The sequence below is a fragment of the Ranitomeya imitator genome, chromosome 4 (genome assembly GCF_032444005.1).
Source record: "Ranitomeya imitator isolate aRanImi1 chromosome 4, aRanImi1.pri, whole genome shotgun sequence".
Lineage (NCBI taxonomy): Eukaryota > Metazoa > Chordata > Amphibia > Anura > Dendrobatidae > Ranitomeya > Ranitomeya imitator.
The window spans coordinates 140,994,886-141,007,805 of record NC_091285.1 but is presented as its reverse complement, the minus strand read 5'-3'; the positions used below and the strand labels follow the sequence as shown (position 1 = coordinate 141,007,805).

The 12,920-nt window shown below is 45.1% G+C and overlaps 1 protein-coding gene across 1 annotated transcript in view; it reads left to right on the top strand.

Moving 5' to 3' along the window:
- LOC138673980 (amiloride-sensitive sodium channel subunit beta-like) overlaps positions 1-12,920 on the top strand; it is a 57,611-nt gene that overhangs the window by 28,862 nt on the left and 15,829 nt on the right. The gene's annotated exons all lie outside the window — the stretch shown is intronic.

Below are 12,920 nucleotides of genomic sequence, written 5' to 3'. Positions count from 1 at the left end.
TGAATCTGCCAAAGATATGCTTGAATCTGACAAACTAGACCTCAGGGAAAGTCATGATATCCCATGGGGTCTTGAGACCACTGGAGGCATTGTGAAAAAGGAAACAGAAGATTGGGCAGAGAGCTGCATATAGAGTCAGGTGAGGGACCGGGCTAGATGAGTATAACTTTTTTAGCCACTTCCTTGCCCTAAGACAAATCCAACAAAGTGACGGTCAGATGGCAACCAGGGCCAAACTGGCCATCTGCCAATTCTGTCTGGTCATGGGCTACCTTGTCTGCTACGTTGCTAGCAGAATCGGTGTTCTCAAGACACCTATACTGTTAATATTTGAGGACTAAGTCCCTGACTCCGTCACTTACCTCAGCAGGCCACGGGTATCATTAGAAATATTGGTCTTGTAGAAAATCTTGCTTTCCTCCTTCCAGGACAATATTAGTAGCAATATATCCCATCTGGGGCTCGGTGACGGTGACAACATGGGCCTGTGTGATTTCAAATGCCAGGAATGAATTTCAGCCCCAGTCCGTACCTGATGGCAACCATGTTGTTGGATTTAAGTGAAGCACATGGAAAATACAAAAGGGATTCTAGAGAATCCACATTTTTTTATGAGATTCACATCGAATTTGATCCACTTTGAATTGAGTGGTTCATCTCTATAAGATACAAGATGTCAAAAACACTGGTAATAAGCTAATTCATATATAAAATACAGTTTGTTCATGGCATAGAACTGAAAATAAGATCATTCATATGTAAAATAGGTTCATTGGCATAACCACCAGGGTAGGGGACAAAGCAGGTGATATGGGGACCAGCACCTGAGGGAGCATATCTTCTGTCAAAGATTTGGCTATAGTTTGCGATCACTATACACAACAGAAAAGTTTAAAGCGGAGTACAGATTGATCATTCATAATCAAGGAAGGAGGAAACGGCACAAGATATAAGATATACAGCCCTGTCCAAAAAAGCGATAAGCGCTTTCATGGCCTGACCTCTTTGGCTGCTCAAGTTGTAAAGAGTGCCGGTTGTGCTATAGAGAGTCATATTTACCTATTACAAATATGTTTAGATGCTTCCAGATGTATACAATGCTTTATAAAATGGATGTTACAGTCACCAACACCAATACACATAAATAATTTAGCAATCTAACACAAAATGATTCAGTACAAAAATATTGTAAAATATATTGACGTTTTATAAGCTCAAGTGGCAAACCAGCACAATTCGATAGAAACATTGTACAAACCTATTTAAGAGCAATCATACAAAGACTGGCATCAGGCACATGGTTCTGACACATTTTTTGTGATGTTTTTAATAAGGTTTTTTGGGGAGATAAAATAAGTTACAGTCATGTGTTTTGCCAGTTTTGTAGCATGTGATTGGAATCGTAACATTTTGTTTTTGTTTTTTTCAAAATACAGTCTGCTCTAAGTTGAAAATGTTTTCTGCCATTTTTTTAAAGGATTTTGCATGGATTTAAAAAAAATTTCAGAGAAAAAGCATAGAAAACTGTAGCCTAAGTATGAATAAAAAACCCCTTCTTCCCAGTGCCATAACTTTTTATTTTTCGGTCAATGTAGCCACGTGAGGGCTTGTTTTTTGTGGGACGAATTGTAATTTTGAATAACACCATTGGTTTACCATATAGTGTACTGGAAAATGTAGAAAAATTCATAGTGCGGTGAAATTGCAAAAAAAAAAAAGTCCAATTCCACAATAGTTTTTTACTTTTCCTTAACATGATCACTAAATGCTAGAACTGACCTGCCATTATGATTCTCCAGGTCATTATGAGTTCACAGGCACTAAACATACATAGGTTGTTTTTTATTTAAGGGGTGAAGAATATCCAAAGTTTGTTAAAAAAAAACAACTTAATTTTCCGAATCCTGTAGCATCTCAATTTTTTTGTGTCTTGGGCTGGCTGAGAGCTTATTTTCTGCGCACCGAGCTGACATTTTTATTGATACCATTTTGGTGCAGATACGATCTTTTGATCACCCATTATTGCATTTTATTGCACTGTTGCGGCAACCAAAAAAACGCATTTCTGCCGTGGCCTTTTGATTTTTTTTTCTCATTATGTCGTGTTTCTGGAAATGGCAATACCAAATTTGTGTATTTTTTTATTGTTTTATTTTGAATGGCGCAAAAGGGGGGGTGATTTGAACTTTGATATTTTTTAAAAAACCTTATTTCTTCTTTTCACTTGCTTCAATAATCTCCATAGGAGACTTGAAGCTGCGATACTCTGCTCATAGCAGTCCGGCCCTGACCACAGGGGTCTCCTTCAGACGCCGGGTTGTCATGCCAAAGCATCGGTACCCCACGATCGTGTGACAGGGACATCCATGGTCGGGATTAGTGATGCACTTCCGGTGCGGCCATGTTAAATTCTGCTGTTTTAGCATGACAGCGACATTTAACATGTTAACAGCCATGAGGGGATCGCGATTCCTCCTGCAGCTGTTAGGGGCACATGTCAGCTGTCATGGAAAACATGTAGGTTCAGCATCGGAAACCGCATGGAATGCAGTGACATGACCTATGACGTATATATACAAGGGGGCTAAAAAGCCAGCATGACAACATGGCAAAATATATAGTTACAGTGGCATGATGAAATTTGGGGACACCTGGTCAAAATTACTGTTATTGTGAACAGTTAAGCAAGTTGAAGATCAAATTATATTTAAAAGAGGAAGCTGGGTCAGCTGTAACCCTGGCTTCTTCTTCATGTTCAGTTTGTCAGAAGACAGTGATGCCAGCGCTGATTGGGCGCCAACGTCACATGTCCCAATGCAAGCAGATGGAACACAAGAAGAGTCCGGGGGCGGTTACCTTCTCTGCTCCATGCCTGGAACCATTGAGCTGTGCTATAGGTTCCCTGGGGGGCATACTTGGAGACTGGGACAGGAAGGAAGCCGGGCAGAAAGCAGGAAAGGCACGAGCAAGGGGCAGAGCAGCATGTGCAGCGGTCAGGGCAGGAGGCAGCTGCGCTCAGGGAAGGAGAGAGGGCTCCCGGTCAGAGGACAAATGCAGGGAGATTGCCCAGAAAGACTGCATCTTGTGAGCACATGAAAGTGGACTCTGCTGTGACTGGAGAGGGGCGCCTTGACATCTTTGCCGAGACAGTGGCCGTGCAGAGACTATGACCGCTGGTACACACGGTATCAGTACATAACCCCTGATTCCTGTGAAGAGACTTAATATTAGACTGAGCATCGTTTTTCCGGGATAGGCTGTGCTGCAAAAGCTAAAGACTCCGAGCCTGTGCACATCACATTAACTCCCGAAACCCCAGCCAGTGGGCTCCTAGAGACTACTGAGCCCATGGACAACAGAGGGACAACAAGTGCCGCTGTTTCTCGTTGCCTACGTTGGAGAAGACGACCCTTCAAGCAAGTCCTCATCAGACTGATAAGTGTTGTTTTCCTCAAGAAATCCCGCTTAATTCTGTTACACTGTTTGACTCCCATATTTGGCACCGTTATCTTTTCAGTTCATTTTCTACTGTTTTCTCCCTGTGAAGAGAATATTGTCCCTGTTAATAAATTCCCCCCCAACAGTTGGTCTGTCTGTTCCATGGTGACATACTCAACCCTGCACCATATTTCACTTGGCGTAGTCAGCAGGATGTCACACGGTAGCGCGGAGGGGGCAGACCAAGCAGTTGGGGGAGGTCCCAGGTCTAGCATCTCCCTGGGAGCCATGTTAGTTAACCTGCCAAAATTTTCGGGGAGCAATGTCATGTTGTGGAGTTGGACGGAGCGCATCCGAGGGATGATGCGTGTGTATCCTATGATGCCGACTCTGTTGGCGGAAATAGCTGTGATGACCCTAGAGGGGTCCAGTTTTTTTGGGGACCAGTGGCATACCCCGAGGTAACGTGCGCAAGCCGCCAGAAAGAGATAGAGGAGAGGTGCGTAGCATGAAGGCTTCAGTGGTGGCCCCAGAAAGTAACTCCGTATTCTGGGGTGAAGAGCAACCGCAGATGAGAGATGTCTCCTGCCGAGGTCGACGATCTAGACTGAAGCGCCCTCCAGACAGACTCAGACGTGAGTGCTGGTCGTGCAGAAGGGTGGGACACATGTCCAGAAATTGCCCTACCTGAGAAGAGCGGTGGCAGAGATCCGCTCACCCCTCTGAGGATCCTGCTAACTGGAGGGAACGTCACCCCTGGAGAGAATGGTATGGCAGGAAGAGAAGAGTTCCACCTAAGGCAAGACAGTACCACAATGTCAGACGCCAAGGAGAGGTGGAGAAGGTGTCAAGCATCTCTGGTGGAATGACTGCGCTGTCCTGACGCGTGAAGGCGAGCCTGGTGGAACTCCAGCCTGGGTCTGAAGGTCTTGTCTGTGAGACTCAGCCTAGAGGAAAGAAAGGGACATCCACTCGAGAAGACCTCCGAACTGCTTTACTACCTTGCCCAGCATGAGTTCCTGAAGAAGGAGAGAAAGTGCCAAGTGTACCTGCGATGCTCGTTTTCGAGGTCCTCGTCAATGAGAAGGAGGAACCAATAATATCATCCCCTGAGTTGAAGAGTGTGCTGGCTGTCAGCACACAAGATCCTGATCGGACGGAGGATGTGGAACAGCTGTGTGAGATGGGGCGTGTGGCTGAGAAGCCCCGGGAAGTGATGCCCGCAGAGCCCGGCGCAGATGACGAACAATCCAGCTTGCATGGTCTTAATTCATCTGATTCTACTTTAGACAAGAATGCTCCTGTCAAAGAGAGGGGAAGCTATGGAGAATTACTTGTACTAAGGGAGATTGCCCAGAAATACTGCATCTTGTGAGCACATGAAAGTGGACTCTGCTGTGACTGGAGAGGGGCGCCTTGACATCTTTGCCGAGACAGTGGCCGTGCAGAGACTATGACCGCTGGTACACACGGTATCAGTACATAACCCCTGATTCCTGTGAAGAGACTTAATATTAGACTGAGCATCGTTTTTCCGGGATAGGCTGTGCTGCAAAAGCTAAAGACTCCGAGCCTGTGCACATCACATTAACTCCCGAAACCCCAGCCAGTGGGCTCCTAGAGACTACTCAGCCCACATACAACAGAGGGATGACAAGTGCCGCTGTTTCTCGGCGCCTACGTTAGAGAAGACGACCCTTCAAGCAAGTCCTCATCAGACTGATAAGTGTTGTTTTCCTCAAGAAATCCCGCTTAATTCTGTTACACTGTTTGACTCCCATATTTTGCACCGTTATCTTTTTAGTTCATTTTCTACTGTTTTCTCCTTGTGAGGAGAATATTATCCCTGTTAATAAATTCCCCCCCAACAGTTGGTCTGTCTGTTCCGTGGTGACATACTCAACCCGACAAAAGTTAATGGGGGCACCACGGTCAGTGGGACTCACACCAAGGCCTAAATAAATACCAGGTGTATACTAAGAGAGAAAAGGTAGGCCTTGTAAATGGGAGTCACCACCAGATCAATATCAAGTAACAGCTTTATTCAACATACACAAAAGACAAAAACACACTAAAAACATTTAAAACAAGGGGATATAAGATAACCCCATACTTTCAAAAGCACAGAATAAGGCCAAAAAACCCGCACATACCCAAACAGAGTGTAATACACATGCCCATTAGCTGAACATAGCCTGAATAACAGCGTGATAGCACAACATGAACAGTCCAACCAGTCCCATATAATCATTCAACATAAAGGGACATAATAATACCCTGGGGACAAACATGACCCAACAGGCACCATATGGTAAATGTGCCGTAATTGCCACAGATACAGCGGTTATGTAGAAAACATAAAACCAGCCATGCAGGTGGTAGAGGCAATGCAGTGAAAGCAAATATGAAATAAATATGCAGTCCAATACCCACCACACATGAAACCGACCGCCTAGAGTAAGTAAACCCTATATGGGGTGCAAAGATAACCCAATCCCGTGGGTACTGGTCCAGGGCAAGATCAAGAGGGCATGTGTACCCTGATAGAGGAAAGGTGCGGGCAGCAGGCACCCAACGCGTGTCGCCACGCACTGGTGGCTTCGTCAGGGGTGATGCCTGCATGTCCTGCCTCTTGCTTAAATACAAAATAATCGGTGACTTACCGAAAACAGCTGTGTGGCTGCTGGGAGCGCCGTATGGAGTGTGTAATGGCGATAACACCTGCCGGGCCCTGCATGTATGCACTGTGTTTGGTCCGCTCTCGGTCGCCATGGCAGCATGCGCACTGCGACCACTACGCTTGCGCAAAGTAACAGAAAGGGACGAGATGAGCACAGACGAATATACAATACCAGCGTAACGGCGGTGACACAGCCTGAAGGCACACACAAGCAGAGTACTAAAGACCATGACTACAAGGGGAATGTGTACCCTGAAAAAAGTGGGAACCATATACGTAGAAAATAAATAAATAAATAAATAAGGAGCCCTACATGCCCAACTGCATGAACTGAATCCCCTAATGGGCATAGAATAGAACATGCCCAAATGGCACCCCTACAGAGGTTGCTCAATACAAAGAGGACAATGAGTGCTGTAAGGCCCCCAAAATATCAAAAAACAAAATGAAAAATAAAAAATAAAAAACAAAAGCAAAATAAAGAGAAAAAGAGAAAAAACATATTATACAAAAAATAAATTGAAATGATAAGTGCAAAACACTATCCCGGATATAAACAGGGCAAAAAGGCAAACCCCAGCAGGAGCTCCCCGCACAAAAAAATAATAAAAAGAATATAATAATATGCAACAAAAAAACAAAAAATAACTAAATCATAATAAAAAAATAATAAAACTAAATATCTACACACACACAAAAAAAAATAGTAATACGAAGAAAAATAAAAAATGAAGACATGAAAAAATGAACAAAAATATAGGAAAACCTACAGGGTACAAGTACAGTGCTATAGCGAGCAGTATTAAAGGCCCTATACTGGCAGGACGCCAAATGGAAACCTGGACGAGATATCAATGTCCTAGTAGAAGCGACCCGGGACATTCAAGAGCTGGCCCCACTCGGGTACCAGCTGAAAGGAGAAAAACAGCAAAGCGAACACCCCAAATGGGGCATGTTGATGGACAATAGTTCGACAAGAAAAGCGGGCAAGGGTTCACTGTACAGACAGATAACACACCCAATATTTGTACAACTTATTGTTTATAAAAACCGGTGAATAGTAGATCTTTATTCATGCCCACGGGAATAACACAATTTAAGTAAAAAATCCACTTAGATTCCCGCTTTAAGAGTTCAAGGGTGACATTTCCTCCCCTAATGTTCATGTGAACTGCTTCAAGTCCTAGAACCTTCGTGTCAGCCCATTGTGAGTCGTGTTCGGCCAAGAAGTGCGCAGCCACAGATGTAAGGGTTTTCCCCCTTAACTTGTCCCTTTTTGCCGTTGTAATGGTGGAAAAGTGTTGCTGTATGCGTCTTCTTAGCTCCTGTGTGGTTTGGCCCACATACAGTTTAGGGCAGGGGTGGGGAACCTTGGTCTTCCAGCTGTTATAAAACTACAACTCCCAGCATGCCCTAGCAACTTGCAGCAGTTGAGACATGCTGGGAACTGTAGTTCTCCCACAGCTGGAGGGCGAGGGTTCCCCGCCCCTGGTTTAGGGCATGGGCACACCAACGCATAGACCAAATTTCGGGACCTGCAATTAAAATAGGCCTTGATGGGAGTCTGTGAAAACAAAGAGGGCACCATGATTCTTTCATCACCGCTGGTATAAGGACAAATACTGCAATTTCCGCAGGGAAAAGTGCCCATCAGTCTGCCCCCTCTACGAAGTTTTGTAACCGGGCGCTGAAAATGACTGTGGCTTAAGCAGTCCCTGAAACTTCTAGCGCTCCTGGCAATTAAATTAGGTTGAGGGGCAATATGGGGGAGCAGCTTAGACTCGCTTTGTAAAATACCCCAGTATTTCGATAAGATGCCCCGTAGATCTTGCCACTGGTTGTTAAACATTGTAATTATTCCCAACGGTTTATCAGTAGTCTTAGCACTGCTTTGTAAAAGGTCCCCCCTATTACTATTGTTGACTGCAGAGAAAGCCCGGGAAATAACCCGTTTGGGGTAACCTCTCTCCCGAAAACGTGCAGTGAGATCACGAGAATGTACGGTAAAGTCCTGATGTTCACTACAATTTCTCCTAACTCTATAAAATTGGTCCTTTGGAATACCTGTTTTAAGATGCAATGGGTGGAAACTAGCAAAGTGCAGCAGGCTGTTTGTGGCCGTGGGTTTCCGATATAGAGTCGTGAGGATTTTCGGTCCCTTCACCTGCAATCCCAAGTCCAAGAACTCAATATCCGTCTGGGAGTATTGTGAAGTGAGGTGCATGTTCCAGGGCTTGTCGTTCAGTATGCCCACAAATTCCTTACACTGTTCCAGGGTGCCTGTCCAGATAAACACAACATCATCAATATATCGGAACCATTTAATGACATATTTAGAGAAGTGGTCCAGACAGAACACCCTTGTGACCTCCCACCAACCCAAAAAGAGGTTGGCGTACGAGGGGGCACAGCGAGCCCCCATAGCAGTGCCCCTCACCTGCATGTAAAAGACGCCGTCAAAGATAAAATAGTTTTGGTCCAGAACAAATAACAGCAGATCCAGGATGAACGAGTCGTGTCCTCTTTCACCCGTTGTGTTAGAGTCCAAGAAGAAGGATACAGCATGTATACCCAATTCATGTCCGATGCACATATAAAGAGACTCCACATCAAGGGTAACAAGCCACGCCCCCGGCGGAATCTCCAGGTCCTGGAGCTGCAGAATGAGGAATGTGGAATCCTTGACGTAAGACTTGAGAGACACAACTAAAGGCTGAAGAAAAAAATCAATGTAAACACACGGCTGTCCAAGTAACCCACCAATCCCAGAGACTATAGGCCTTCCTGGAGGGGCCTGTAAAGATTTATGCACCTTCGGGAGCATATAGAAGGTGGGGGTCCTGGGATGGTGGTTGGTTAGAAAGTCTTATTAACGTTTGTTGAAGATATTCCGTGTGTATGCAGCCTCCAGTAGGCAATTCAATTTGCCCTGGAAGACACATGTAGGATCTGAGGGAAGCACTTGATAACACTCCACATTACCCAATTGGCGCATGGCTTCTTGTGTATAGAGGTCAACCGGCCAAATCACCAAATTGCCCTCCGCTTTGCGGATTGCAAAATCCCTGTTGGAACCCAATTTAGCCAAGATGACCTGATCTTTTTGGCTAATGTTTCTCTCCCTAATAGGGGTCAAGCTTAAGATCATGTACCTCTCTGCATATAGCGTTGAAGAAGCTCTGTACCGCTGGGCATAACGTTAACGGGGGAGTAGCTTGTGAGGGAAGTCTTCCGATGAATTTTCTTCTGGGCTGGCACTCATCACCCTCATCCAGTAGGTCCAGGAGATCCCTCAGGACTAGTCTGTCAGCCAAGGGCAACTCATCTTGGGTTGAAGGATGGTGATAAAGCTGTTTAAAAGTAAGCTGCCTGCAGAATAGATAGACATCTTTAATGAATGTAAATTTGTCAAGCTCACTGGTAGGGCAGAAAGAGAGGCCTTTTTCTAATAAAGTGGTCTCACATGATAGAACATATTTGGATAAGTTAATGATCTGCAACTTACCAGTGGTTAGTGATGGTTCTGATAGTGACGTCTCCTGTTCTGCCGCGTCTCCCGTTGGTATCGGGGTGACCATACTTTGCGATTCCGAGTGCGCCTCTTTAGGGCCGTATCTGCTCCTGCGGCCCCTCCTCCTGCGCCTTCGGTGTCGCTCAGTTCAGAAGATAAAAAAACATCACTGGAGGGTATGTCCGATAAGGTGGCCGCATTATTCTCAGCCTGATCCAGCCCATTTCCAAACCTCCTGTTCCCCTTATGTGTCCACTTGAAGGCCTGACCATTTTTAAAATCCATTTGGTCTCTCCTGAGCTTTTGTCTCTTTTTGCTGGTAATCAAGAGTCGTCTTGAGCTGCCCCTGAAATGGTTCCACTAATGATTTACGATCAAAACTATCTAGTTTGCCCTCACACGTCTGGAGCTTTTCCTTCAGGGACCTCAAGACCCCCTGGTCATGTTCAATCAACATGTCCAAAATAATGAAGGAGCATTTGGACAGACCAGACTCCCAAGTCCTTTTGAACCCATCGTCAACCTCCCAGGCAGGGAATATTTGTACCCTGAGACCCCTAGGGATAATGCCTACTCGTTTGTACTCTTCTAGCGTTTTTAAATTCCACTAGGTTTTAGCATATGCTTTATGCAGATTAGTTAGTTCCCTAGTCACCTGCTGAAAACCATCGGTCACAGACCCACTATCAGAAATACCCACAATGTCATCATTGAACAAATTCTTGGCCTGGCTACTCCATGCAGCTTCTCTTGCTGCCAAATCCATGTTGATAATAACAAAAAACAAACAATACACGATACTGATAACAACCACCGCATATACAAACAGTATACCAGACAAAAGTTAATGGTGGCACCATGGTGAGTGGGACTCAAACCAAGGCCTAAATAAATACCAGGTGTATGCTAAGAGAGAAAAGGTAGGCCTTATAAATGGGAGTCACCACCAGATCAATATCAAGTAACAGCTTTATTCAACATATATACAAAAGACAAAAACACACTAAAAACATTTAAAACAAGGGGATATAAGATAACCCCATACTTTCAAAAGCCCAGAATAAGGCCAAAAAACCTGCACATACCCAAACAGAGTGTAATACACATGCCCATTAGCTGAACATAGCCTGAATAACAGCGTGATAGCACAACATGAACAGCCCAACCAGTCCCATGTAATCATTCAACATAAAGGGACATAATAATACCCTGGGGACAAACATGACCTAACAGGCACCATATGGTAAATGTGCCGTAATTGCCACAGATACAGCGGTTATGTAGAAAACATAAAACCAGCCATGCAGGCGGTAGAGGCAATGCAGTGAAAGCAAATATGAAATAAATATGCAGTCCAATACCCACCACACATGAAACCGACCGCCTAGAGTAAGTAAACCCTATATGGGGTGCAAAGATAACCCAATCCTGTGGGTACCGGTCCAGGGCAAGATCAAGAGGGCATGTGTACCCTGAAAGAGGAAAGGTGCGGGCAGCAGGCACCCAACGCGTGTCGCCACACACTGGTGGCTTCGTCAGGGGTGATGCCTGCATGTCCTGCCTCTTGCTTAAATACAAAATAATCGGTAATGGGCATGTGTATTACACTCTGTTTGGGTATGTGCGGGTTTTTTGGCCTTATTCAGGGCTTTTGAAAGTATGGGGTTATCTTATATCCCCTTATTTTAAATGTTCTTAGTGTGTTTTTGTCTTTTGTATATATGTTGAATAAAGCTGTTACTTGATATTAATCTGGTGGTGACTCCCATTTATAAGGCCTGCCTTTTCTCTCTTAGTATACACCTGACATACTCAACCCTGCACCCTATTACACCAAAACCTCATCACAGCCCCAGGGAGAGCGAGTGCTGACACTGCAGGAATGGTGCCGGCACGGGAGGTGAGTATAGGCTTTATTGTGTTATCGGGGCACAACATATAGTTTAAGAAGGGGTTATCCTATTAGTGGACAACCTCTTTAATTATATCCTGGGACATTGTGGATTTGTTCTTATAAAGGTATACAGGAAAGATATATATCTTGGTACCGTGTTAAATAAAGAGATATTTACCAGACCTGCTGTCTATGCCTATATGTCTATATTTTATAGAAAAATATTTAGAATTGAGAGTCCTCAGTGGTTGATACCTTTTAACTGAAAAGATGGTAACAAATGGCAAACTTTCGAGACTGCGCAGGTCCCTTCATCAGGCTTGGACTAATACAAATTGTGAAGAATCACATATTTATGCACAATACAGTACTGTGCATTAATATGTGTGTTTTCAGAATTTGTATTTTAGTCTATGCCTGATGATGGGACCTGCGTAGTCTCGAAAGCTTGCCATTAGGGTTGAGCGACCTTCACTTTTATAGGATCGGGTCGGGTTTCACGAAACCCGACTTTTGGAAAAGTCGGGTCGAGTGAAATCGGCCGATCCTATAAAAAAGTCGGGGTCGGCCGAAACTCGAAACCCAATGCAGTGCATTGGGTTTCCATGGTTCCCAGGGTCTGAAGGAGCGGAAACTCTCCTTCAGGCCCTGGGATCCATATTTAAGTGTAAAATATAGAATTAAAATAAAAAATATCCTTATACTTACCCTCTGACGCGCCCTGGTACTAACCGGGAACCTTCCTTCCTTAGAATCAGCCTTCCAGGACCTTCGGTGACGTCGCGGGTGACGTCGCGGCTTGTGATTGGCCGCGCGGCCGCCCATGTGACCGCTCGCGGTATATACTCACCCTCGGAAGCGCCCTGCTTCCTTCCGACAGCCTTCCTTCCTAAGAATCAGCCCTTCCAGGACCTTCGGTGACGTCGCGGGTGACGTCGCGGCTTGTGATTGGCCGCGCGAGCGGTCACATGGGCGGCCGCGCGGCCAATCACAAGCCGCGACGTCACCGCGACGTCACGGCAAGGTCCTAGAAGCGCGGATTCGAAGGAGGAAGGCTGCCGGTTAGTACCAGGGCGCGTCAGAGGGTAAGTATTGCAATATTTTTTATTTTAATTCTATATTTTACACTTTAATCTGAATTCTGATACCAATTCCCGATATCTTAAACATATCGGGAATCGGGATCGGAATTCCGATTCCAGATTCAAAAGATCGCCGACTTCATGGCCGACCCCCCACTGGGGTCGGGTCGGGTTTCATGAAACCCGACCTTGCCAAAAGTCGGCGACTTTTGAACAATTTCGATCCGTTTCGCTCATCCCTACTTGCCATGTGTTACCATCTTTTCAGTCAGCCATTAAAAGGTATCAACCACTGAAGACTCTCAATTCTAAATA